The 25,171-nt window shown below is 39.2% G+C and overlaps 1 non-coding gene across 1 annotated transcript; it reads right to left on the reverse strand.

Annotated features, from left to right (window-relative positions):
• Window positions 1-4,836: 4,836 nt before the first annotated feature.
• On the reverse strand, window positions 4,837-4,909 carry TRNAF-GAA (transfer RNA phenylalanine (anticodon GAA)). The gene has a single exon. It is a non-coding gene; the product is annotated as a tRNA-Phe (tRNA).
• Window positions 4,910-25,171: the final 20,262 nt, after the last annotated feature.

Here is a 25,171-nt window from a genome sequence, read left to right on the forward strand (position 1 = left end):
TGATGACCAGCAAGAAGAGGAAGCGGGAGGGTTAGATCTGAAGCAATGAAGTGATGGTAACCCGCTCTGATACCATTGTTGGGTGGAGTGGACAACGGAAGCAACAGGAGACGGAGGCAAGAAGCAAAGCGTGCTGCTGAAGTTGTATTATTGAAGTTATGAAGAATACAAAAGATACACCTAATATAATGAAACCCTAACCTAACATGATGAAACCCTAACTGGGTGTCATACATGTACTAGGTGTCCCAACTGGAACTAGTACTAAGTGTACCATAGGTCCTAACTGATAATATCTAGGCTTACAAGGCACATACCAAGGAATGAGTGACACCTATGGATAGCCCATAGAGTGGCCTACAGGGGGATGCCTCTCCGAATGATCCTAACAGTGTCACTATGTTCAAACTGTGAGGCTTCCCCATCACAATTTCAATCTAGACACTGCTATGCTTTGTTGCTCTTACATTGGCAGCAATATTGGCATGATTGGCTTTGATGGTTTTAATCTTGCTAGAGGTGCTCTCCAACAATTTACTCGTGATGAATATGGAATTGTTGATTTAGCTAAAAGTGTTCATGATGATTTTGGAGCTGATAATCAACCTGTTGACTACTAGAAATTATGATTTTTCCTGCAACCAAAATGGTGGTCCTGGTTCTAATGCAGACAACATTGAAGATATTGTCGCCCCTAGACTTTACCTTCCTACAAGTTATATTGTTCATGCTACTAATAATAGGGAAGTGTTTGTTGAATCTGACAATGTAGATCATCATGGTTTCTATGCTGCAAATCCTTTGGATTCTCAAAGTCCTTATATTTCGGATGTTCATCGAGATTATGTAGAGCAAAATCTAGATTCTGAAGTCCTATTTTGGATAGCAATTGGCTATCAAGTTCACTCAAAATGTTTGTAGGTTAATGTGATGGCCAACTTAGTGTTTGGGCTGCTTCATTTATCTCCCTTGAGAGGGAGTAGTGGTCAACAACAAGTTTGAAAAATGAAGAACTATTCATGGACAAATGGAGACATTTATGGAGGTACGAAGTTGAAGATAAAGATTCTTATGTTGTTGATCATCAATGCAATTTTAGATCCAGGATTATTGCATTCGGGCTTGTAACAAACTTATAGCATATAGTTTTAGGATGCGAAGTACTATGATCCTCTTACAGGGAAGTGGGGTACATCTAGTTTGTCAATGCACAATAAAACTCTCATTCACACTTTTCCCATTAAGGGGGAGTGTTGGAATTTATGCTCAAGTGTGAACGTGTCTTAAACAGAACAGTTCCATGAGACTCTTCATGCGCTTATGCAATCGAATCTAACATCATTCTGGAACAAGAACAAATTTCTAAGTACCTTGTGCGTGCCATGTCTAAGTGAATTCTCTCCATTATAATGCAGCCCTTCTGTCTTTATACAAAGCTAAGCACCCTAGTCCTGGATATTCCACACGTGGGCGAGCTGGGCTTTAAAATTACCTGGTGCAGGTTCGCACGGCTTGTCACCATTGTGGGCCGTGGCCAGTGAGGTCATTACTATCGAGAATGCCCTAACAATAAAGACGAGGAACGCAATACAAACCCACTTGGCAAGGCGTCGTGGGTTGAGGTTGCAAAAAATTACATAAGAAGTGTGAGAAGACCAGAGCAGAGGGCACTAGCAAAGATGGTGAGGAGGAAGGTTGGCAGCTTGTATCGAAAGGCAAAGGGAAGAATCCAGAGATGGTTGCAAAGCCTGCCTCGTAGGGCAGAGTAGGAAAGACTCCGATCCCCAGAAGCTTCTAGGGGAAGGTGGCCATTCCCACAGGAAGTCACAGCAGGGCCAACAGCTACTTTGTGAACATCAACACCATACCACTGGAGCAGCTCAACCAAGAATATCCTGGCATCGATGCAACAATCCAAATTGCCATGGCGAAAGGAGGGCTGGGTTTCAGTGACTCGCTCCACCCGAGTTGGTTCGCTCTAAGACCAACTTGGAAGAAGCTGCCAAGGGAAGAGCTGAAGCAGACGCAAGCGAAGGCCAAAGCCAAAGATGGTAAGAAGATGGATATTGAAAATTTTGATTCCAACTCCAGTAATGTTGCCCATGCAGAACCAGGATAGCCTGAACCTACTGACAATATATGCAAAAGGAATCAATGGCAGCACCAACAGGGGGGCCCTTTGGAGCCTGTACGTTTTTCAGATGGAGGATACTGGCTACCTCAGGTGGGTCAGCTCAAGGTGGTAGACACGAGCTGTCTCTTCTCCGACCACCTGCCTGTGGTAATTACCCTGCGTTCATTTCAACTCACAGAGTTTGTAGGCGGCCTCAAATGGCTGATCACCGCTAACCAGCGACATTGCAAGCAGGCCCTCTTCCGGTATCTAATGGAAGGCGCGATCAACACCATGCTGGATACCATCAAATCAAATTAGGCGGACCCTTCGTCAATATCGTCCCGCAGAGCATCAAGATACAGGGGATCATGTTGAGTAGGGAAGAAAGGAATCAGAGACGCTGGGTCGAGGCAGTTTTAAGCCACCTCTCAAATTAGGCAAGAGGGAGAAAATTAATGGGCGAAGAACTTTGCCTCCTGAACAAAGCAAATCAAATAAAAGCTGACGCCTATAACAGAGAAGTTGAAAAAAACTGAATCCTATGTGAAAGAAGGTTGTTGGGAGACGTGCACTGCATGTCCTCACAATTCATCAACAGCCTCAAGCAGAAGTGACTTAAGGCGAGCTTAGTAGCCCTGCAGAAAGGGAATCACAGTTGGATTAGTGATCAGAAAGCGATTGCTCAGTGTAAGAATTTGAGAGAACTGCATTGCTGCAGGTAATTACACAGAGACATTGCAGGCATAGAGTACTCAGAAAACTCTTCTTGTTATGATGAGAGGGACGAATACATTGGGAAGGCATGCATGTGAAAGGTCACATGCAACCGTTCAATGTAGGACACATTTACATCTGACATGTGTACACACTTGACCATTAGTTCATTCCAACACTCCCCCTTAATAGGAAAAGTGTGAACAAGAGTTTTATTATGCATTGACAAACCAGATGCACCCCATTTCCCTACAAGAGGATCATGGTGCTTCACTTCCTAACAATATATGCTATAAATTGTTTTACAAGCAGGAAATGCAGTCATCCCGGATGTAACTTTGCATTGATGACCAGCAACATGAGGAGCTTTGTCTTCAGCTTTGTGCCTCCAAGAATGTCTTCATATATCCATGAAAAAATCTTCATTTCTCGAACTTGTTGTTGACCATCACTCCCCCCTCAAGTGAGAGAAATGAGGCAACCAAGACATGGAGTTGGCCTTGAGATAAACCTGCAAAGAGTTGGAAGGAACTTGATAGGCAATTGCTATCCAAAATAGAACTTCAGAATCTGCATTCTGCTCTACACCATCTCCATTGTTATCCAAAGTATGAGTTCGGTGTGATAATCCCATGAATTAGTAGCATCCAAAGCAGTTATGCCATCAAACAGGCCTTGACCAATCACTTTCAAATAGCCAAATTCACCAGCACCATCAGAGGCATAAGAAAATCCATTGCCCGGATGATGCGGACCTTTGGCCTGCCTTTTCTGTGCATTACCAGCATCTATGAAAATAGCCACATTATGAGTTGAATCTCCATGCACAAATCCGTAATCAATCTTGTGATGTGCCCGTGCCAGTTGCAAAATATTTGTGACAGCAGCAGATTTACCAAAAAAATTGTCATGCTGAACAAAAACAGCCATGCATTTTATAGCCCAGACATGATCTCTAAAACAAAGACAAGGAGTATTGGCTGAAGCATTCTCCTTGTTTGCTGCATATAAACGTGGACCACCCTTTTGGATATTTAGAGCATCATCATGTCTAGCATTGACAAGTTGATCAGCAGCTTCAAATTCAGTTTGACCAAAACAGCCAATCACTCCAGCATCTCTAGCTTGGTCAACTACTGATAAAGGCTCAAGATAGCACAAACAGATCAGCCAGCCAGGTATCTTGGAATTGAGACTAGGGTGGTAGATCTCAAGTAATCTGGCATACTCCACAACAGGACCAGGCCTTGATAGTCTCTGTGCATTGAAATAACGCATTTGACTGCTTGACCAGAGAAATTTTTGGGACGCCGCCTTTATGGTCTGCAAAATCTTATCCGTAGCATTGATTACATCCAGTAAGATATGCCCAATTTGCAGAAGCGAATCATGAGAGATAGGATCGATTGCATGCAGCGTTGTAATCAAATTGATGGCATGTAATGGCACTCCAGATTGGAAACATTGGAGATTCAATGAAGAAAAATTTCCATCAGGAGTTGAAGCTCGACCGGAGACTTTTTGCTTGGAGGGTGACAATGGGCGTTTTCTGGTCTCTCTGCAGAGAAATTAAAGCACAGAGACCTTTCTGATGGGAAATGGCAATGTGGGGAGGATGAGACCATAGTGCATAGTTTCTGAAATGGCTGTACAGCTGCGGAAACATGGAAACAAGTATCCGGGAAGCTCGGGGACAGTGCATGTGAGGATCTCAATCGGCTCCACTTTGTCTTGGGATTAGGCCGCTCAAAAGCCTGCCTGAGGAATTGGGCTTCTAACGCCATTCACATGATAGTTCTGACGGAACTATGGGACATAAGAAGCAAGCCTTGTTTTAACCAAACCAGGGAAGATTTGCCATGGAGCAAGCTCACGGGTCTGGTAGAGTTATCAGTTTTTGCTGTCAAATTGACCAAAGTAAAATGGTTAATCAAAACAACCGAACACTAAGGCCAAATTTGTGATGATCAAAACAACCATACGCTAACGCCAAATTTCACAAATCCTGCGGTGAGCGTGGATCGAACACGCGACCTTCAGATCTTCAGTCTGACGCTCTCCCAACTGAGCTATCCCCGCCGCCTGATGAAAGCATGAGTGTTTTCTTATTACACTTATACAATTCTTAACGGCGTAGTAAATAAACTAGCCTTTTCACAACCTTATCATGAATTGACTTTTATTGGGAACAAGCATTGCATATATGATAAGGTGAGGTGGGTTTGATGTTGAATTTTTTTTAAAAGTTTTTTTTTCAATTACATGCACCATCCTCATAGACATTTTATGTAGTTATGTAGCGCCCTTGAATATCAACTCTTTCTTCATGCATGTGGACAACCATATGCATTCTCTCTTTTATAGAAACTTATTTCCTTGTATTTGGATTTTTTCCTCATTGTTATTTTTAAATAAGTTTCAACACCTCCTCATGATTGAGATCTATGCATTTTATTAAAAGTCAATCAACAAATGACAATACAATCTTCTAGCCAAAAGGTTACATGCCCATACTCAAAAGACTAATTAGATCATCTTATCCGATGAAATAGATAGTATGGGAGAGAGTAAGAGAAGTTTCAAAGAAGGAATGATGTGGAGGAATGAATTCTCATTTCTAGGCCATGTATTTTCTCGGGCTCTCAATGTGTGATATTTGACTTCTATCTTTGGCATGTGACAATATGTGTTCTAAGGAGTTGGGTGTGCCAACCATGTGATGAAGTAAGAAAGCTACCTAGAAACATGAAAAAAACACAATCCCCATGGAGTTATAATAGAACTTGCAAAAAATATGCCTTCTTATTTTGATCTTGTATGTGCTTGTCATAATATTGTTAAGACCTATTTGTGGCTAGATAAGTCTTTTGAGCCAACCCACTTGAGCATGATGTATTTGCACAGGGTAAGTATTTTGTTACACTAATTTATATTGCAACATAATTTGGCAAGCATGATAAATTTCTCCATTGTATGGATGTTAAATGTATAATTACTTCTTTAAATAAAGTATAAAAGAACTTACTAGCAAAAAATGATGTATTGTAACAAGCAAACTACACTGAAATATAGGCACGAGAGCTTTTTACTTTCAGAACCTCATGGTGACACCATTTTATACATCATGGGATACTTTGCATATTCGAACACATGGGATGATGATGATGGATTGAAGAGACACACTTACTTAGGAATGTAATGTAAATGTGTGACAACTCAATTGTGTGTTGAAGTACCTAGATTCTTAATAGCAAGTTAAGTTTTGATTAGCTTATGCATGGGGTCCACAATTTATGTTTTAATGCACTGTTTTGGAAGGACTCAAAAGTAAGAGAGGCTAACAAAGCATATAAAAGTGTGTGACTATTCAAGTCTCACTTTTAAGGGCACATTGTTGCTAAAGATAAATGGCCCATAAAACCTAATTTGGTATCTTGATCTAACTTTCTAGCCCATTGATTTTCTAGAATGCCTCAAAAACATATTCTCCAATGCCATTTTCTCATTTCTGTTGCCCATAAAACCTAATTCGGTATCTTGATCTAACTTTCTAGTCCATTGATTTTCTAGAATGCCTCAAAAACATATTCTCCAATGCCATTTTCTCATTTCTGTTGCTTGCTATGCTTTTTAACATTGTCATTAGTGATGTTGTCAATGATCTTATCTTTAATGCCATTTTCTTCTACATACATAGTATCTTCAACATGCACATGATTCTTCTCAAGCTTGCACTTTTCTTCCATAGGTTCAGAAGCATGTTTTTCCTTCCTTTGCATGATATCTATACATTTGCATTTTGGTCTGATAGATTGCACACATATGCATCAATGCATATCTTCTTAATATATTTGACCTTATTGCAACCCTCCTCCTCCTTTATTTGCACAAAGTTGACTTTATGAGTTGTTTTGCATGAGTACCCTAACTTGTTCACTAGACTCATGCATAGTAATAAATACATCACATCATTGATCTGAAACAAAAACGACATGTTGCAATACAATAGTGACAAGTAGAACTATTATACTATCAGCAAACACTATTTGACAATTAGGATAATCATTCTACTAATATATAGTTTCATGGTGCTAACCATATAATACTAATTAATATATCCTACTTGGCACTTTCATGCCAGTAACTATCAAATATTATTACAAGAACCCATTTGTAACTTGCACTATGATATTACTAATAATGGGCTAATAAATGGCACTAGTATTGTACATCTATATTTCATTTTGGGATAGCAATATTATGTTGCCAACTAGCACTTTCATGGTGCTTCTATAGACTATTATTCACATCTAGTGCTAAAAACTAGGACTACATCCTCTTAACTAACACTTACATGATATTAACCATAATTATGATATTGCTAGCTACTAGCAATCATTGCAAGATTAACACTATTCCAATGACTACCTAAATCATATTGCTAAACTATTGTTATGACATTGCTAGTAGTTAGCACTCTCCTATCAATCTCCTAACTAGCACTAGCATTACCTATTTGAGTATCATTGCTATCTAGCAATAATATATTCCTAGCAATAACATGCTACTAACCAATAGTACTCTACCAATTGGCACTATCATATTCTTCAATTGTTTAGTAGAAATCTTGGCTAAGTATCATGGTTGTCATAGTACTAGATAGCAATATAATAGTGCTAAATAGTAGCAATTACTAATAGTGGTATTGTAGTGCTAAAAATGCTAAAAATCTCAACAAAGGAATCAATTGGCATGTTGCAAACAAGGAATGTACCAATTACTAGATGTTTTTCATATCATAAGCACTGACAACTATGGACTTTGATGAGGATGGGATGGGTTGTAGCAATTAGAAACCCAACCACAATTGTCCATTTAACAAGCTATATATGTCAAAACACAATATTAATAAGTGTGTTTGCATGGCAAATCTACCACTTCCATCATGAATGCATCTACTATAGTGAAAACTTGCACCCAACACATGTATCCTTAGAATGCCACCATTTTTTAGCATCAAGATTGATAAATTCTTGGTTTTTATCTCTAGCATGAATCATGCTTAAATCATAATGGATTAACCTTAAAAAACAAGGTCTATGTAAAAAATAAATATTTTCTTAATGAAAACTAACAAATCGGAAAATGCTACCATTATGCTACCAAACATCACTGAGTTCAAAGAAATGTAGTTGCCTAGATTTAACATGCTACCATTTGATCATCTTGCTATGTTGCATTAATTTCTACATTGTTAAGAAGTGGACTGGAGAGAGAGAAAGAGGAGAGAGAAGATTGCAAAAGAGAGAAGAAAGAGTGCAGAAGAGAGAGAAATAGAGTGACGAGGAGAGAGAGATAAGAATAGGAGAGAGAAAGACAGGAAAGAGAAAGAAGCCATTGAAGCTGTGAGCAAGATGAAGAGAAGAAGGAGAGTAATGTATTAATGTGTCAAAAGATAGGAAAATTACATGTCCTCTTCTTTTATACCAATGTCAGTGTGACATGGTATATCATCAATATTATTCACATACTAAATTCTTATTCTTCCCAACTTCTTACAATCCATCCCACCCCAAAGGTTTTTGCCCTAAAAAATAAACGTATAAAGACTAGATAGAACAGAGTACTACTCTCTTTTTTACATCTTTACAAATGGGAAAATGAATGAAAGATGACTAACATACGGACTAGAATGAAAGAATAGAAGTAAACCTCAGCTATATACATGATCAAGAATGCTTCAAAAGTATATGGAGCCATAAATTCTTCAACTGATGAACCCAGAATGAAGTAGACAGCTTGTTGTATAAAGAGACCTTGATGGACCAAATCTACCATAACTTCTAGTAGAAGTATCCAAATGAGGCGTGCCACATGTCAAATGTAGTAATTTGACCCTATGTAAGTGGCTTAATTCTGAAAATTAGGCACAATAAAAACTATTCTAAAATTACGTGATGTCATGTTCTTGTCTGCACCAAAACTAACTCCATAGGCAATAGGCTTCAGCCATCAATGTGTCCCTTAGGAAAGGAAACTCATCTAATATAGAATCAGGCCTCCAAGAAGCTTCCTCAGGTGGTAAACCTCTCCATGTGATCAAATATTCAATGATGGAAGGAGATTGAAGCTTCTTCTCATGCTGACCTATGATAGCCTCTGGGATGTACTGAATAAGACCTTCTTCATCAATAGATGGAAGCTCATCAATTGTACCAACATGATCACCATAGAAAGACTTTAGCTGACTAACATGGAAAACATTATGAATCTTTGTGGAAGAGGGTAGCTCCAATTTGTATACCAAGTCACCAATGCACTTCAAGATCCAATAGGGGCCATAAAATCTGTGAGCAAGCTTGTTACTAGATCCATCTTTCAAAGTAGAGTACCTAGACTTGGGCACCTTCAATAAAACCAATTCTCCTTCTTGGAACTCTAAAGGCCGCCTCTTCTCATCAACATACATCTTCCTTTAGTCTTGAACTTTCCTAAGATTCATCTTACACTATTGAAGAAGGGTTTGCATTCTTTCCGACTCTTCTTTCCCATGAGGGATGGAGAAGATAAGTCTCCAACCATTTATTTACCCTTTATGTTTGTCCATCAATCTATGGATGATAGGCCGTAGAAGGAGTCAATTTAGTGCCCATGGATATGAATACCGTGTGCCAAGAGTTACTCATGAACTTTGAGTCTCTATCATGAACAATCACCTGCAGTAATCCATGTAGTCTAAAAATCTGCTCCATGAACTAACTGGCCACTTGAGAAGCAGTAAATGTTGAGAAGTAAGCATGGGAACTCTCCTTATATTGGAGAGGATAAGGGTAGCTAGGTGTAAATGGACTAGAGGACAAGGGAGCAAGGGGAAACCCTAACCCTAACCTCTCCAGAGGCTATATAAACAGTCTAAAGTACACACTCACAATAGTGGAGAGTGTACTAGTTCTACCTTGAACAATTGACTAAGCAAGATCTTCTTCTTGTACTTGAGCTCTCTCTTCCTCTTGTGCACAGTCTCTCATGCTTCCAACTCTGATTTGCAACATGGTATCAGAGCCATCTCTGATCCCTCAGCTTCCTTTAGCCTTTCTACACACCTAAGTGTATAAGAAGAAACCTTTTCTTCTCATTTACTCTCATTTCCACCATAGCGAGCTTGACCCACCTTTGTTGGAGGACGCAGGGAGAGCAAAGGAGAGCATTTCAGCTCATGACTTCTTCTGAAGACTTCTTTCCGAACATAAGGTGCAGCAGCGTGGCACAAAAAACACTGACATTGGGCGACGTGGAGAGCAGCATTGAAGAAAACATAGAGATCGGCGCAAATCTATAGGTGGCCTGATTCGAGCTAGACCACAACCAGTAGAGGATACGATTGAGGCAGCCATCATGGGGCTTAGTTAGCCCCCCAGTGGGCCATCTCCCTCTAAGAGGGTTTGGATAAATTCCTCCTGTACTGATTGCTACGAGCAAAATCCTAACTATGGGTTTTTGGCAACCATAGCTAGAAAGCTTCAAGCTTTCCCATTTTTCAAAATTTTCAATCTCTAAGCATTAATAGTGATTCTAATCACTGAAGCAGATACTCTAAAGTGTGTTCTTGGTCTGTGAGTAGCTCCAACACTCGGGGGACATCTTAAGTTCACCGAGAAGCGTGACTTCAATCCAGGTAATAAGTCAAGTGTCTCACCAAGCTTGACAAGGTAATACCTAAATATCTCAATCTTGAGATAAGTGCTTTTAAGCACTGAAAAGGCATTCAGTGACATCAGTACTACTACCCTATGATTATTGATGTGATTGAAATCTCCTTGGACTCTTCATCAAGTGTCGATGTCATTTTTCAACCTTGGTCCCCATATCCTTTAGTCCACTTGCACCTAGCTACCCTGATCCTCTCTAGTATAAGGAGAGTTCCCATGCTTATTTCTCAATAGTAAACTGGGTCTTGGTTGTAATGAAATGGGTTGCCTTGGTGAGTCTATCCACCACGACATATATACTATGCCATTCTTTTTTGGTAGTAGGCAAGCCAGTAATAAAATCCATGGTAATGTGAGTCCATTTACTTGTAGGAATGGGTAATGGCTGCAACAAACCACCTAGCTTATAGGTGATGTCCTTACTCTACTGACAAGGCATACACTTCATGACATAGTCCTTGACATCTTTCCATATCCCTTTCCAATAGAAGCTTTTGTTGATCCTATCATAGGTCTTGAAAACCCCAAGGTGTCTAGCTAAAGGCGAAGAATGTAGTTCCTCCATAATTTTTCGTGTAAAAGAAGAGGTAGAAGGAATGTCAATCTTGATATTTAACTAAATAAGGCCATTTTTAAGCTGATAATGCAAGTTATCTTCCATGAGACCTTGTTGTAATTTTTGAAAAATATGACTTAGCTCTTCATCCAAAAGATAAGCCTCCTCTAGTTCTTCAATCCAATCACTATGCAGCTTAGTCATTGCTGAGACTTTGCAAGCCCACATACAAGAAAGAGAATCAACTACTTTATTTTCTTTACCCCTCATATGAGTGATGTCAAAATCATAATTTTGTAGGATAGCTATGCACCTACGCTGCTTAGGAGTAAGATTGGACGGAGTAAGGAAATACTTAAGAACCCTGTGACCAGTCTGGACTCTGAATCGACTGCCATACAAATAATGGTGCCATTTCTTTATTGTATACAAGATAGCCAACATCTCTTGGTCATAAATATTCATGGCCATTTCTTTATATGTAAGCTTACAGCTCCAGAGGCAATCACTCCATGCTCCTGTAACAAAACAGCCCCAATGCCACGGCCACTAGCATCACACTATATGGTAAATTCTTTCGAGAAATCTAGGCATACTAGAATAGGAGCGGAAGTAAGGAGTTCCTTTAACTGGTTGAAGCTACTATCTGCAAAAGCATCCCAAAAGAAAGCTTCCTTCTTCAATCTGTCAGTCAAAGAAGCTGCAATAGCTGCATAATGCTTGATGAATCGGTGGTAGAGTGAAGATAGTTCAAGAAATCCTCTAAGAGAAGTAGTAATAGTAGGTGTTGGCCAATCTTTTATACATTGTACCTTCTTAAGGTTAGCATGTATCCCTTTTTCACTGACGATATATCCCAAGTATTCCACTTTAGTTTGCATGAAAGAACATTTCTTCTCCTTAGCAAAAAGCCTGTGATGTCTCAATACATCAAAAACCTTCCTCAGGTGTGATAAGTGATCCTGTAGGGTCTTACTATAAATCAAAATGTCATCAAAGAAGACTAAGACAAATTGAAAGAGGAAAGGCTGCAAAATCTTATTCATGAGGCTCTGGAAAGTAGCTAGAGCATTTGTAAGCCCAAATGGCATCACTAAGAAATGGTAGAGCCCTCGATCATTCCTAAAAGCAGTCTTGATTTCATCACCCTCTCCCATACGGATCTAATGATACCCTGACCTCAAATCAATCTTTGTAAAGAATCGACCCCCCTTGAGCTCATCAAGCAAATCATCAATCCTAGGTATTGGATACTTGTTCTTCACTGTGATCTTATTAAGATCCATGTAGTCAATGCACATCCTAAAAGATCTGTCTTTCTTTTTTACTAACTTTCTTTTTTACTAACAAAACTAGAGATGCATAACGTGAAGAACTTGGTTCAATGAATCCCATGTCAATAAGTTCCTTGATTTGCTTGGCTACTTCTTCTTGCTCGCACTTAGACAATTTGTAAGGTGGCTTATTGATTGGCTTTGAGTTGGGCTCCAAATCAAAAGGGTGATCTACTGCTCTCTTGGGAGGTAATGAAGTAGGCACCTCAAACAAATCCCTATACTCGTAAAGAAGAGCTATCAAGGTTAGATGACTTGTTGAATTAATGGGTTGATCTTCCATCTCTTTATTCAAATGCAAAACAAATATATGTGAACACCTCTTGTACTCCCTTTTGAGTTGTTGAATGATGATAAGCCGAAAATATGATCTACTAGGAATTCCTTGTAAATGGATGAGCTATCCATTGAAGATAAACTCCATATACAATTGTGAGAAATCCATAATGATTTTTCCTAATGTCATCAACCAATCACAACCAAGTAAAATATCTATAGGTCCCATTTTCAAGGTAATCAGGTTTACTTTTGCTTCAAATTTTTCAGCTAGTTGTAGAGAAACCTATGGGCATATTTGTGTGTTGATTTCTTCTTCACCATTGGCCACTTGAACTCTAATGGGATGCTATAAATCAGTGGGAAGAAAATTTAGCTTGTCCATATTGGACTTATTCACAAAACTATGGGTAATGCCATTATCTATTAGAATGAACACAGCCTTTCCATGAATGTTACCCTTCATATGGAGTGTATTAGGGCTCTTAGAACTTGTCCAAGCATCCATGGAAATAGAACAACTAATTGCAATAAGTGGCTCATGATAAGTCCCACCTGGATCAAAAGGAACACTCCCACCTAGATCAAAAGGAAAAGAGTCGGCTAGATAATAAAAATACTCTTGCCCAACTTCTTCCTCAAAATCATCATTTTCAGCATTAGTTGCAATTGCATTAGCTTCATCAATCTCATCTTTAGGATCCTCAAAGACTAACATACTCCAAAGTTTGGCTTTGGAATTTTTGTATACACACTTTGTGGCATCATTAGGTGTATACTTTTTCCCACATTTGAAACATAAGCCTTTTTCCTTTCTTTCTTTGTAGAGGTCCATAGGGATAAACTTACCATTCATGTTGGCTCAAATGGATTTAGGCTTGTTGTCCCCTTGTTTGAAGTCAACTCTAGGACTGCTTGCTGTCCTGAAATTACTTTGAGGTCTTGAAGCATAAGCCTCCACTTGGTGCATGATTGCTGCCATAAATATTACCAACTTGTCTTTGTTTTAAAATAGTCCTTGGTTGTCCAAAACTAGGCTGAAATGAAGACTCTCTTCTATATTTCTTTCCATAGCGCTCCACAAGCTCAATAGCTTTAAAAAGAGAAGTAGGGTTTTGTGCCATGACATTAGCTGATAAGGATGGCTCTAAGCCATACATGCACTTGTTGATCTTAGCCTCATCATTGATGCTCTCTACATACATGCTTAGATTGAGAAATTGGTTAGTGTACTCTTATACTTAGGCCTCTTTGCTCTAAACCATACCATCTCCATGCCAATTTCTCTTTTTCAAGAGGGAAGACAAAGACTTCAATCATAAGTGTCTTGAAAGCTTTCAAATTCTCTACAAGTATGTTTTTCTTTTCAATATACCTCCACCAAGTATGCGCAAATCCCTCAAAGTACAAGTAAGAAAAATGAATCTTCATGCCATTAGTTCTAGAAATTATGTCAAAGTAAGATTCCATTATGGCGATCCACTCCTCTAAATTACATGATGAAGATGATTGACCATTGAACTTGGCCAAAATGATATTGTCTTTCAACTCTCTTTCATGGAAGGGTTGCTGTCCCAAAATAGACTGATCATGAGTGCCAAGCATTGAACCCCCAAAATAGGTGGCTGAGAACCACTATGAAACCTTCCCGTCGGTAGAGAACCTCTAGGGAGTTGGGTATTCAACCCAAAAGCTTGGGAGTTGGCACAATTCAAACTACCCAAATAGTCATCATGCATTTGTGAAGCCTCACCCACTTCATATTGGATATTTGGGATACCCCTTTATTCAATAATTCCATGACCTTGACCATTTTGGTTAGGTGGCTGAAGTAGGATTGAGGGCTCACTGTTTGAATAAGCTTTCTTATTTGCTTCTTTAGATCCCATTTGCATTTACACCCATTGGGAGAAATGAGCCATTATTTGAGCATTAGATTCTACTAACCTGTCAATAGAATCCTTTGTTTGAGTAGTTGAATCCACTAATTTATCAATAGAAGACTTCGTTTGATCAGTAGATAAAATCATCTACTCCATTCTTGATAATAGGTTCTCATGACGTTGTTGATGCCTTAGTTCATGTGCACACAAGGTATTATTAAGTGCAATGATTTTGACATGTTGTTGAGGCTCTTCAGTGCTCTCTTGGGATATATTCTCCAGCATGGAATCTCTAATTTGCTGAGCATAATCATCCTGGACCTTATTTTTGCCTTTATGCCTTGCCATAATAGTGTAGTCTTATAGTACCCCTTGTCAGAAAAACGGCTATAACTTGGGCTAGGAAACTCTAATTCCAAAATTTTTTGATTCAAATCGAAGCCAAGGATGCCCTCTTTAAGATGAGCTATAGCATGCTATAATAGGTTTAGAACAAAAAATTTTGCAATTTAATCTTTGAGTCTAAACTGTCCAAGCTTGCGCCCTGTTTTAACCAGTGAATGCCATGTTTTCACCCTGTAAGATAAATTATTAATCCAAAATAGTTACCAAACCCTATAGTACCTGCACCTATACTTCAGTAATGAAATTTGTACTTTTAAGGACTTGTAAATTTCCTGTAGTGTCCTGTAAAGTTCATGTTTTACCATGTTTTTCTCCTGAAGGTACTTGAGTCTTTGGAAATACTTCAATATTCAATTCTCCACTTGTTGTACATGTTTGAGGGATAAAATGGTAAGACAGACTCCCTACACAGGCTCCAAATCACTGGGAGGTGGGCAAAGTTCCCCCCATGTCGGTTGGTTGCACCCCTTCAAGATCTTCAATAATGAGGGAGAGTCACCTCTCTTTTGTCCCACTATCTCCCCCGGCATCCACTTTTTCCTCGGTGGGTATATCAACATGGCAGTAGCATACTATGCTAATCAATTAGTATGAATGCATTTTTTGAAATTTTCATTCAGTCCCTTTCATGAAATGCAATTGGATGGAAATTTTGAAAGATCGGATAGGAAGAGGGTCTTACCAATGCAATTCATTGACTCATTGATTGCTAGTACTTACCCTTTTACAATATTTCAGCTTGGGTAAAAGAATTTCAACCAATCAAATCAAGGTTATGCGTCAAACTTGGTAAATGATATCTATGATGAAATATGATTGAATCAATGTTGAAATTCAATGAAATGAGTTTGGATTAATAGGAAGAGTACTAATCTCTGATCTATTGATCAATTCAGAGATGTCTGCACGTGTTGAGCTTGCCCTCTCAACACATCTCACTAGCCCTTTGAAGGCCATATCTACTACTTGGAAAACAAAACCCCAAAAAAATTCCATGAAGACTAAGATTGTCTTGCAATGTCACGCATGAACAATGATCAAAGTTGCGTGAATAGCCTCTAGCCATGGAGGCTTGGTGCAACCACATTTCCAATAACAAACCCTATCAATATCATAGAAGCCAAGTGCCACAATAGTAAGCTTCTAATGCGACCAACATGACCACAAATTGTAGAGGAAGAGTAAAATATTAGAAAATTTTTGGTTCATTGAATATGGGCATGCTAGTCCACACAATAAATGAAACAAATGAGAAATGGTGTACCTAAGATGTGTCAATCTAGGGTAATCTTCCCAACCCATTCTCGATTTATACATATTTGCAATGTCAACAAAGTCCAAATACTTAGAAATAAATTCCCAAATCTTCGTAGGAATTGAGCAAGAAATTGAAAAAGAAATCCAATCCCCATAATGTCTTAGATATTGTTGGTTTGTTTTGTTCCACAATTCTACAGGGGAAGGGGGGGTTTTTGTTTTGTTGGGATGTGTGGTGTGCGGGTGTGGAGAGTCTTGCAACTATACAAAGTAATGTTGAATGGATAGGGTTGTGTTGTGAAAATACAGTGTGGTGTGCGTGTGTGGGTGGGTTGGAGAGTCTTGCAAGTACACAAACAATGCTGAATGGATAGGATTGTGTTGTGAAAATACAATATCTAGGACCCCTAGTTGGACATGATTGAGAGATCCATGTCCATACCTCAAAGGCCTCTCAAAGGCTGATTAAAGACAAAAATGGCACAAGGGCATAGTGCACATGAGTATGGGTCCAAAACCCCAAGTATGGGTCAAATTCAACTTAGAGGCCATGGAAAATGGCTACAACCCCCTTAAGTCCTTTAGAATCTAAAGAAAAAAAAAACTAAATATAAATAGTTTCAGAATCTAAGGAGAGTATCTTGCATTATTATTTGAACTTTGAAAGGTGTAGTCATTTGTCTTTGTCAAGGAACCATGACTCAACAATTAGTGTCATTGACCATGGCTTTTTCTAGGGTTGTTGTAATAATTGGATTCGGTACAAGAAGAGTGGCAACAAGGCTTGCATTCTCTTTCTCTTGTTGTTTTTCTTTATTTCCAACACAAAATGCCTCCAACCAAGATGCACTGGCACAATGTACCTATAGGAGATTCTTACCCATGCAAACATAATCATACTCTAGTGCATAATCATTGCTCCATCAACAATCATTGGACTCCAATGCACATAGGATGAATAGTGACTAGCACTATGCTCCAACAACCCCTCTTTGTAGGAATTAAACTGCCACAAAAGAAGGAGAAGTGCATGGTTCGGAGTGACAGAGAAAATGGTGTGTGTGTGTGTGTGTGTGTGTGTGTGTGTGTGTGTGTGTGTGTGTGTGTGTGTGTGTGTGTGTGTGTGTGTGTGTGTGTGTGTGTGTGTGTGTGTGTGTGTGTGTGTGTGTGTGTGTGTGTGTGTGTGTGTGTGTGTGTGTGTGTGTGTGTGTGTAAAGTGTCAATTACTTACATTCTTATGCAATGATGAGCTATGGCATAAATTCAATGCTTTTCTCTTGGATTTTGGTAGCTACGAAGTGATATTATTTCAAATATCATGAAATAAGCAATCAAGAGATGTGGGACAACTAGGTAGCTATTTCCAACAAACAAAAGACTCTATGCCATATTGAATAGCTAAATTGCCATTTCACATAGAAAATAATTTATTTGACATGCATGAAAATTGTGTTTTGAAGGAATAATAGGAGAACCATGCCAAATAAATAGGATCAATGCTTCTTCTACCTTTGGCAAGTGGCTAGTGGATTTGGATACTCACATAAGGTTTGGATGTACCCCATAAAGAAAAAAGTAGAAGTCTTGGATACCTTTCAATTTTGGCTTTCTTTCATTGAGAACCGGTCTTGATATAGGCTAAAATGCCTACATTCTAATAGTGGAGGAGAGTATGTCTCTAAAGACTTTGATAAATTTTGTGATAGGAGGGGTATTAAGGGTCAATTGATCATCTCGTATAACCCATAACCCAGAATGGTATGGTGTTGAATGCATGAATAGGATGATTTAGGAGTGAGTTCATAGTATACTTAGTTAGGCAAACTTACCACAACACTACTGGACTGAGGCAATTGGTACTACTATACATTTGATTGATAAATCCCCATGCATTGCCCTTGACTATCACGTTGCAAAGAAGATATGGTCTAGAAGGCATCGTCGCCTTGGGCACATGTCATTAAAGGGAATGAAAATTTACTCATTTGCATTGATTATTGTGATCATTGTCTTTATGCAGGTAGACCCGTAACTCACATAAGAAGTCTAGCATTATGCGCATGGCTGAGCCTTTAGCTCTTGTCCATTCTGATGTTTATGGACCTATTCCTTGCAAGTCATTAGGTGGTGCAAAGTATTTTTGTTACTTTCATTTATGATTACTCGTATAAGGTTTAAGTATATCCCATAAAGTAGAAATCAAAAGTCTTGGCTACCTCTCAACATTGTCTTGCTTTTATTGAGAACCAGTCTCAATATAAATTGAAATGCCTATATTCTGACAATAGGGGAGAATATGTCTCTAAATTCTTTGAGAAATTTTGTGATGAGAGGGGTATTAAGGGTTAGTTAACAGCCACATACACCCCACCCCAAAATGGTATGGATAAATGCATGAATAGGATGATTAAAGATTGATTTGTAGTATGCTTAGTCAAGCAAGATTACCCAACACTTTTGGGTTGAGGCAATTAGTACTACTATACATTTGACTAACCGATCCCCATACATTGCTCTTGAATATTAGGTTATAGAGAAGGCATGGTCTAGAAAACCTCTATCATATGCTCACTTGAATGTCTTTGATTGTGAGGCTTTCTATTATATTCCCAAGGACAAGTGCAATAAGCTAGATCTGAAGTCAGTGAAATGCATCTTTCTTGGTTATGGGGATGTAGGTGAGATGAGCTATTGCCTATGGGATCCACAGGCTCAAAAGGTCATTCATAGCCATGATATTATTTTCCATGAAGAGAAAATTCATAAGTAGCTTGAGCAAGCTATTGAGGTATGAAGGGTGATATTTTAGAAGGAGCTTCCTGTTACTTTACAACTAGCTAGATAGCCTACAGTAGCTGATACTCTAGTTGCCCAAGACTCTAATGTTAGACATAATGTACATGCCCCACAACCTATTTTGTGATGGTCTACTAGAGATAGATGATATATTAATCAATTTGCACCCTCTATGGATTATCTTATGGTGATAGATGCTAATCAGCCTCTTACTTATAATGAGGCCATGTGCAAAGGTTATAATCACTCTTGGGAGAGGGCCATGCAATCAAAGTATGACTCATTGTAGAAAAATCATACATGAGATTTGATTCCTTTGCCTAGTGAAAAACATGCTTTGCCATGCAAGTGGGTGTACAAGTTGAAGAGTATCCGTGAATGCCTCAAGCAAGGCCTATAAGGCCAAATTGGTTGCTAAGGATTTTAAGTAGGAGCATGGTGTTGACTTCGATGAATTTTTCTCTCCTATTGTTAAGATGACTATCCTACACTTGGTTTTGTCTTTGGTTGCATAGCTTAATCTAGACCTCTATTAGATGGACATCAAGACAACTTTCTTACATGGGGACTTGCATGATGAGATTAAGGTATAGCAACCTAAGGGGTTTGAGAAAAAATGCAAGGAACACGTAGTGTGCAAGTCGAGAAAGAGCCTTTCTAGCCTTAAGCAGGCACCAAGGGAATGGTATCACAATTTTGATGCCTTCATGCACTCACATAGGGATATACCCATTGTGATATGGATTCGTGTTTATACACAAAGAAGGTGTCTGATGGCAGCCTTATGATTTTAGTACTCTATGTGGATGATATGTTGATTAGGGAGTGCTCAAGTTGAGCTAGATGCCTTGAAATGTCAACTCAAGCAGAGATTTGAGATAAAGGACATGGGACATGCCTCACATATTCTTGGAATACACATTACATACGAACACTCTAAGAGACTCCTTCACTTATCATAGGAGTATATCTGGAAGATTCTTGAGCGATTTCATATGTAGGATGTTAAGCCTATTTGTCCTTTTCCTTATCATGTGAAGGTTAGTTAGGTTGGTTGTTCGTAATCTAATGAGAAAAAGGTTGAGATAGCCAAGATCCCTTATGCATCCATAGTGGACACTTTGATATATGCCATTGTTGAGGATTGAGATGACTTGATTTTTTTGCTAGTTTTTATTTTTATTTTAGGATTGATTGGTTGATTTTTTATAGATTTTATATTATGATTAGTTAGTTTGGAAGTTTTTGAGAGTGTTTTGGACAAGGTTGGATAGATTTAGGAGCTCATGATAGTTTTCAGTGGAGATATGATGTTCTGGCATATTCTGTTGATGACTTGTTAGTGTCTGATTGGTTATGTTGAGCTTCTGTTTTGTTGTGTTTTCTTTTTTTATGAGAAGATAGAATGATTATTCATGGATTTTGAGAGTGTTCGGAAGCTTATTGAATGATTCTTGATAGTTTTGGATGGTTTTAGTTAAGCTAAAGGCTTTCTGATAACCTTATATATGGTACTATGGACCCTCTATTGACCATCTATATAGCCTCTATTTTTGTTCTATATGCCTCGGTAAATGTTATATTGGATGAATGTGTAGCTTGGGGAAGTTTTTTAAACCTTAGGAAGACATGAATATAAGTTCAAAATAGCTCAAGGAAGTGGAAGAGGTAGCTACTAAAGACTCAAGTGGGGACTTAAGTGACAATGACATTGTTGAGCTATGAAAGGACACTGTAGTGGCTCTGGGGACCTTTCATAGTAGACATATCTCTTGGGAGGGGTATCCATGACCAAAGAGGAGCTATGAATGATTATTCTTAATTATTCAAATGTACTATTGAGAGAGAGCATGTATGAGAGAGATAGAGAGTGAGTGATAGCCAATTTTCTATGAGAAACATTGTATTTACATGAGAGACTATGAAGACTATGAAACTATTAAAGAAGAATACTATGTGATGATTTCCATTCAAAGTGGAGCATTCCTTTATGTTCTCTTATTCTTTTGATGAAGAATATGAAGAATTGTTGAAGTTTTGTTGTGATAAATCCGTGAAGATTTGAGAATATTGGTGTTGTTTTCCTTGTTATGATTACATAAAATATGAAAAGCATACTTGTTGATAATAAAAGATAGTTTCTCTTATAGTAGATTCTCTATTTTCTTGGTGTTTCTCTTGGGGCTCTATGTTTTTTGTGCATAGATAGGGAGTATTGCTATCAACAAGCATCATAAGGGATTGAAAATGAAGAAAATTGCATTATTGAGAGGAGAAGAATTCAATGGATTCTTGCAAAGCTTCTTCTACCAATGAAGAATTGGAAATTCTCATTGTCAAAGCCACTTTATACAAGAAATTTAGCCCACAATGGCAGAAACACATTACCATCTTGATGCTGCAGGCTCTATGTGGTGGACGATTTTCTCTCCTTGCTAAAGCAACAAAGACGTGCATCTTGGTGGCAAGTTGTTTGGGACCAAGCTAAAGAACAAAAACACAGAGAATGACCATCCATGGGAGATTTGGCCTTCATTGAAGAGTTTCCAAACATCATCAAAGTGGGAGATTGTGAAGAAGCTTCAGGAGTCATGGTCGATTGAAGTTCACCAAGACAAGAAGAAAAAGAATTGGAATCTTCTTGTGGATACTCAACATTGAGATTGCTTGGTGCGCTAACAACCTTCTGTTTGTCCAATTAGTAACCCACTGAAAGCTGGTAGACAAAGTATTCTTCACAACATACACTGTTGAAACCATCACATTCTAGCATTACTATGATGATGGCACCACAATGATCCTAAAAAAAATGAGTGTTGATACCTTTAGAACTAAATATCTTCCCCTTTGTAAGCGGAATGGAAGCTGAATTCAGAGACATTGAAAAGAATGAAGTAGAAGAAATGTTGGTATGAGAGTTCTCTAGAGATTGAAGCCCCTTTTGATTCTATTTTTTTGAGTACAGACAAACTGGGTGGAGCTAACTCCCTAATGAATGACACAATCAAGAGGCAAGCACTAGAACAAGTCCAAAGGTACGTGAGAAGAGAGAAGTCAAAAATCAAAGGCGAGAACAAGCTAGTAGCAGAAGCCTCCTTTGATGCCCTTGCAGTACTCTTTACAGAAGTCCCCATGGCGACTCAAGGTCCTTTTGCTAATCAGATTCGTTCTAGAAATATTGATGATGGGCTAGCGAATGTAGTCCTGGTGCCCATCTTTAAGGGAGAGTAAAATGAAGATCGTGATCTTCATGTAATTGAGTTCATGGTAGCATGTGTAGCTAACAATGCTAGAACCCTCGAGCATTGGTTGGTGATTTCAAAGGCATGGCGTTTTAGTGGTATGAGAGACAAGCGCAGTAGGAATCTTTGGCACATGGGATGACCTAAAGTTGGCCTTCCTCACTAAATTCATCCATGAAGGTTTTGAAGAGTGGACGCAAGAGGAGTTCATGAACCTAAGTTAGTCTTTTGGTAAATGAGTGGAAGCATATGTCTCTAGAATGGAATCCATACTAAAGAGATAGACCAACCATCACTTGGATGAAGGAATCCAGAAGAAGGAAGTTTTTTTTAGAGGCCTACAACTAGAAGTTTGTAAGTTTGTGGAATTAAGAAGACCAATCAACCTGCAAGTTACAGTGGAAGGTGCAAGATTGTATGATGAATTGAAGCAAGGCTGTCCTCGATGACCTCAAGAACATGAGTACTACCTCCTCCCATTCCAGGAATGGTATACCCACCAAATGTAGTCCTAAGGACAACTCCCTACCCCTATCCTCAAATGCAAACAATGCCGCAATATAGTACACCAATTCCACAGTGAGCCGCAGACGACAATACCTCAAATGATGGTTCAACCACAATAATATTGGCCTAAAAAAATTTCCCCAATGGTGACTCAACAACAATAGTGGAACCCTCAGTTGGTTCAACGGGAGCTTTGAATCAAAATTTGAATAGAGGACCCTTCAGATCAACTCAACCAATCTATGCAGTGATTACAAAAGCTTTCCAAAACCCTACTGCAAATACTCCAAGAGAACAAAATTTGAAGGACTACATGTCCACCAATTCAATCACAAAAGCATCAAGAAGGAGCTGATGGATGTGATTATAGAATTGATGCAAATGCTGAAGGTGAATACCACCACCATATACAGTCTTGTTGTAGGAGGTGGAAGAGATGTGATGTGATCTAATACATGGTACGGGAAAGTGCCATCAAGTGTGACATTTAGCCATTGAATGTACCCAAAAACCAACCATCCCTGGATTTTTCTATGGAAGAGAGAGAGATAGAGGCCTAGGAGGATAGAACCAGGAACCCATTGAATGTTGGACTTGTAGTCACCTAGGACACATCTCATCTGGATGTCCCAAAAGGGAGCAAGCTAATCGTGACAAGTCTGACTTAAGATGTGCTAAGTGTGGAATCACCCACCTGTTTGCCAATTTCCCTAGAAGAAATCCATCCTCTAGTTTGGCAATTGTGCCATCAGTTCCATTAGGGCTGTTCAGCATCAAAACACTCGATGGGGACACCATGCCCATCCTATTGCACATTATGACCCACTCATAGATGAAGCAGGTCGTTGGGATATCATTGCCAAGGCCTAATAACCTAGATACAACCTCAATTGGAAAGAAAAGTTGTTGGTGAAGAAAGAATAAAAGTGAAGTGAAGGTCACGTTGAAGACCGAGAGCACAATGACACTGCTTGTCAGAAAGAAAGTCATCGACGTTGAGGCAGAAACATCCGCTCCAAAGACTACTGAGAAAGGGAGTGCTAAGGTAGGGGAGTATCCAACCCAAAGTGCCAACTTTTAGCCATGGAAAAGGTCAAGGAGTGGCTGAAAGAAGCCCAGGAGCACCTAAAGGATGTTGAGCCCATTTTGGAGGATGAGATCAATAATCTCTCTAGCATGCGCACACTAATATCTCCCACACAACCGAGAGATACATCCACACCTCAAATCATGCCGCCCAGACAGGGCTTGAATGCCATGGGCTGGTAGACCAATCCAAGCCATTGGCCAAGAAGCGTAGAATTAGGAGAAGCAAGCGGCTAGCAATCTTCTCACAATGCTAGTGACCACCCCTATAACTCTGAGCCTAGGAGATCTGCTTAGGCAGCATCCAACATTATGGAAAGAGCTAAAGCAATGGGTCGAAGGATCAATGGAGCAAGCTACCACTGACTTGCAAGACCACGATGTGGTAATGCAAATATGAAGCCTAATGATGCATTCAGTACCCAAGTTTTTGCATGTTAATGCTTTCTGGGAAGGCACTGAAATGCATGCAGTCTTGCCATTCCTAGCACTAGGTGATACCACATGAGGAAAGGGATTGTAGACATGGGGGTAGGAGTCAGTGTACTTAGCCATGCAGTACTCCAAGCTTGGGATAACCCATTTGTCGATGAAGATGCGAGGTTCAATGTCACGCTGGCTAACAAAATGAATGTGAAGCTATCTGAAGTGCGAGAAATTCACTCTTGAAGATCACAGGAGTCCAATTCTCTGTGGACTTTATAGTCATGAAGGGAGTAGACTACGACGTCCTACTAGACCAACCCTGGATGTGTAATGCATGAGTCATAGAAGACTGGGGTAACAATTTGATCTTCCTAGGAAATCAAATGGAAGTGGTGAGAGTGGAGATGGATTCATCAAAGACTACACTAGTCAACTTAGACACCATCTCAGCTTCGCTCAAGGGCGATGCTCAAATCAGAAAATTGTACAGGCCACTGACTAAGTATATCCCTTTTCTTGAGGATGAGCAAGATTGGATGCATGTGCTAGCCACAGTCGATCTGCCATTCTCAAATAATGAGAAATATGAGCGAGCCGCTAAGGTTTTTAGTAAGCCCAAAGACACGCCCTTAGTGCCAATTTACATGATGACTAGGAGCTCACATGGGGGACCCACCTCTGTCATGTTTCACATCCCAAACAGCAAACGATACCTCCACGAGATCTTAGAGCACCTAATGAATGAATTAGCTAGTAACCCAGCTACAAATCTTAAGCCGCTCAATAGATGAACCCAAGTGGCGATGGACCAAGGTGCACAACCTAAACCTGATGTATAATTGGACCTTAGCCACCGTTGAAAAG

The sequence above is a fragment of the Lygodium microphyllum genome, chromosome 23 (genome assembly GCF_053477565.2).
Source record: "Lygodium microphyllum isolate KBCC chromosome 23, Lygodium_microphyllum_v1.1.10, whole genome shotgun sequence".
In the NCBI taxonomy this organism is placed as follows: domain Eukaryota; kingdom Viridiplantae; phylum Streptophyta; class Polypodiopsida; order Schizaeales; family Lygodiaceae; genus Lygodium; species Lygodium microphyllum.